This window comes from Sceloporus undulatus, chromosome 11 (genome assembly GCF_019175285.1).
Source record: "Sceloporus undulatus isolate JIND9_A2432 ecotype Alabama chromosome 11, SceUnd_v1.1, whole genome shotgun sequence".
Classification (NCBI taxonomy): domain Eukaryota; kingdom Metazoa; phylum Chordata; class Lepidosauria; order Squamata; family Phrynosomatidae; genus Sceloporus; species Sceloporus undulatus.
The window spans coordinates 11,315,209-11,319,360 of NC_056532.1; the positions used below are offsets into that span (position 1 = coordinate 11,315,209).

General features: G+C 41.7%; 1 pseudogene; it reads right to left on the reverse strand.

Moving 5' to 3' along the window:
* Nucleotides 1-453: 453 nt before the first annotated feature.
* The window catches only part of LOC121917018, a 5,697-nt pseudogene continuing 1,998 nt past the window's right edge, over nucleotides 454-4,152 (reverse strand).

Sequence of the window (4,152 nt, forward strand, 5' to 3'; positions counted from 1 at the left end):
TACAGAACATCAGATATGTCCAGACGAGATGCACAGGTGCACTCTCTGTTAAAGCAGGGAAAGAAAAGCAAAATCTCAGTTCTGATCTTTTGATATCACACAGTTAATCAGGAATCCCACTTAATAGATGACTTAATATGTCTAGGTTTACAGCCTCAGTGACCAGACCATTCCACTGCCATTCAACTCCCCCATTGCAGAAGGATGTGTTTAATTACTGATCCATTATTTTAAATGTGTACTTCGTAGGTACACTGTATATCGCCTACATTCTTCCACTCTGGAACTGAAGGCACATCACAAGGTTGGTACAGCACCACCAGTGGGAAAAAAGGAAGTGGTTAAACACTTCCAAGATGTCACTTGTCCCAGAATCTTGGTCCAGAATGTCACAAGTGTCACAGGCCGGACATTTCAGTGGCACTTGACACTGTTTTAAAACCAAGGCTGAGAAATGCCTAGCCCTTAGGATGACGGGGGGCCTTCCTTGGGCACCTCCTCCCGTGGCTCAGGGTCCTGCTCTTGCGGGTTGTCTTGCATTTCCTGCAACATGCTTTGTAGTCTCAGTTCCAGCATAGGGTCCCTGGTCTTGGCTTCAGGGGTTACCTGTAGGTTAAAACAGAGCAGCAGCATAGTACGATAAGACCATCTTACCTTTGCAAACGTGCTGTGCATAAAGAGCTATTAGAGCCATTTTCAATCTCTTTTCCATGCCCTGTGGGCAGTGAATATATCCCCCCCCCCCCAGCAAGGTACCATGTGTTGCAACTGTGCAAATGGCTTTTGAGAAGAAAAACAACAAGCAAGGGACATCTCTAAGAATCTCCAAGCTGCCATCATGGTCTTGCTGGTCTGAATGACGGGCTTTGCACCTGGGATAGAGTCGAGAGAAACTCATATTGTGCTTAAGGAAACACACGATAGGAAATCTCCTCCCTGATCTTGATTCGCACCAGGACAGAGATGGGGACAAAGTGTTAAAGCGCTCAAAGATCTCTGGGTCTTGACTCAAATGTATAGTGGAATATTCCCCCTGTTTACTTCTAAAAAGCCATTCACATCCTTGTACTTCTGCATGAAAGGCCCTTGTCTGCAAACCCAATAAGGAAAATATGGAACATAAGCCCTCATCGTGTCCCTGAGCATCTCTGCGATATAACATAGTTTTACAGTATGGTGGATAAAAGGGAGTGTCCCAGGGACATGTCAATTGTCTTCATTCTGGAATCGGCAACTGCTAGCGGGAAAGAGATAAAGGAAAAATGTGTGTCTGAATCAAACATGCCACTACCCCAACAACCATTGAAAGATTTGGTAGATGTGTGGTGAAATGAAGGGAGTCAGTTGCCCAACCAAAGGTCATGCTGCCAGAGAGACGATGGGATGAACTAAGGCAATTCACAAGGAAGATTTGAACCGATTCGTAGTTTCCCTCTATCCTACAAATGATGCCTCATGATACTTAACAGTTACTAAGGTCTGTGGATTTAACCCATCCAATTTTCAAAGTAACTGCGTCAGAAACAAGCACCAGGGAGTCCAATTTGTTCCCGACAATAAGTGCTGCGGCCAAGCTAAAAAGCAGTACACTGAATGCAAAATAACTAGCCCAAGCAGTTGGACTATGTGTGCATAGCAGAGAAGGTATTTCTCCCTCGTGATGCATTACTATGCTACTGCAGATGCCACTGTACAGGTTTAATCCAAGGGATTAGGCTGAGAGGGGAGGCTAGAGAAAATTAATACATTTGTCTCATACATGCTACAGAGCAAAGAAATTTAAACACAACATAATCGGTTCAGAGTTCATGTAAAAAAAGCCAGACCAATATTCCTACTACTCAGAAGCAAATATGACTGACTTCAAGTGTACTTACTCCAAGCAAGTATGCACAGGGGTGCAGCTTCATACTCTTGAGAAGTCAGTTTTATTGTTGCTATTACTGTTTACTCACAACAGGGCTATTTAAAAGATATGAGAAACGTTTATCCTTCAACTATACACAATTATTGATCTACAGCTGATAATCCTGTTTGTATTGTCCAGAAACCTCCCTTTCTATTATTACCATCAACATCATCGCCTCCCTTTTGCAAGTCTGGGCCTGATACATGCTTTCTTCCTCTGTTCTTTATGCTACCTTTGGTTTAATGCTCTGGGTATTTGTGACACATTAGGTTTTGACCAAACACACTGAACTATGTATTAAAGCCATCCCCGCTAATAATTAGCCTTTGCTTGTGAGCTGTATTCTACGCATTGAGAACAACTTTTTACAACACTTACATTCCTACTCCTTTTCTTCTTAAGAGAACTCCCTCTGCCAAGAGGCCTTCCCTGTCTCTTCAAACAGCCTTTCATTCATCCCATTTCTCCTTGCTTCTGCAGTTCATTGTACTTCTCAACAAACCTGGAATGTAAGAAGACGGTGAAGAGCAGGAGAAGTAAACCATTTTCATTTCACGAACAGAAATTGCTGTTCACCTACCTTTGGCAAGCAGATTGAAGTTTAACCTGGAGGCTCAAAGGCTCTTGGGCCACTTCCATAAGCTTCGTAAATTTCCTAAATGAATAAGAAGTTTCAACTTGGGATTGTGCATACAAATGACTAAGGACCGTCCCTTAAAACAAGACACTAGGTTCCCCTCCATAAGTAGGTTCTTTTTCTTATGGAGGTGCACTTTGGACACTTCTTGTTTTGTGTCTTGGGGAGGTGAAGGCCTCAGGGGGTCAAGGACCTCCACAGTTAGCAATGATAGAATCACAGAATCTAGATTGGAAGAACCCAAGAAGGGCCATCCAGTCCAACCCCCTTCTTATGCAGGAACTCTATCAAAAGCATTTGACAGATGTCCATCCAGCCTCTGTTTAAAGACCTCCAAGGAAGGAGACTCCACTGCACTCCAGGGAGTTTGTTCCACTGTCAAACAGCCTTACTGTCAGGAAGTTCTCCTAATCTTGAGCTGGAATCTCTTTTCCTGGAGCTTGCATCCATTGCTCTATGCTACTCTCTGGGAGATAAAACAGCTTGTCCTCCTCAATATGACACCCTTCAAGTATTAAACAGGGCTATAACTATCTCCTCTAACCTTCTCTCTCCAGGCTAAACTTTCCAAGCTCCCTAAGTACCTCCTTATAAGACCCTTCGCCATTTTGGTAAATTCCTCTTATGTCAAGGAGACCGCTCATTTATATCAGTTTCGCTTTATGCTTCTCGGCTGCTGCTACTGCAAGAGCAAGGAAGAGAGAAATAAACATACGCTCGGATTTTGTCCTCCGGTACAAGATGGGAGGGACGAGGTCTTCCTCTTTGCTGTAGCGCGGGCAAGGGTTCCGATAGACAGGTTCCTCAGCGGAGGGAAGCAGCGTAAACGTCGTACCAGGTGGGCTTCTTGGCCTCAGGCATCAACCCTGAGCGCAGCAGTCCCGCGTCCTAAAGATGGTGGAAAGAGCCATAGAGAAAGTGAGAGTTCCTGCATGGCAGAATGGCCCTTGGGGTCCCTTCCAAATCTGGATTCTATGAGAGAACAGCATCAGCCGGCACAAGACATAATGCAAAGTAAGGGACATGGATCCTGGGTCACAATGCCTTCGTTTCCATTCGTGCTTCCGGTATTGTTTTAGATTGCTTCGGTTTTAGACCGGACACCCTGTGGAGGTTGTTATTCTTATTTCGTTTGATTCTGCTGTGTCAAACCGTGCAAAGCCTACAGCATTCTATAATAAGCCTTAATATTGGTATACGATACCACTTCACCGTATATATATATAAACACGTTAAATATAATATATATTATATTCCTCAAATATTTATATCTATATAACACACACCACACATATTAGATACCTTTAAATATTTATATTTATAACACACTAATATATATACTATATCCTTCAAATAATACTGTATATTATATACACACAACATTAAATATATATTATTCCTCAAATATTTATATCTATAAAACACATTAATATCTACTAGTAATATATACATATATGTATGATTCCCTCAATTCTTAATATTATAATATGCAAGCATTATATATATCCTTTCAGTAGTTTATATATATATTATATAACAAATTAAAATACATATATTTTATCCCTTGAAATATTATATATAAAACACATATAAAATTCCTTTCCAA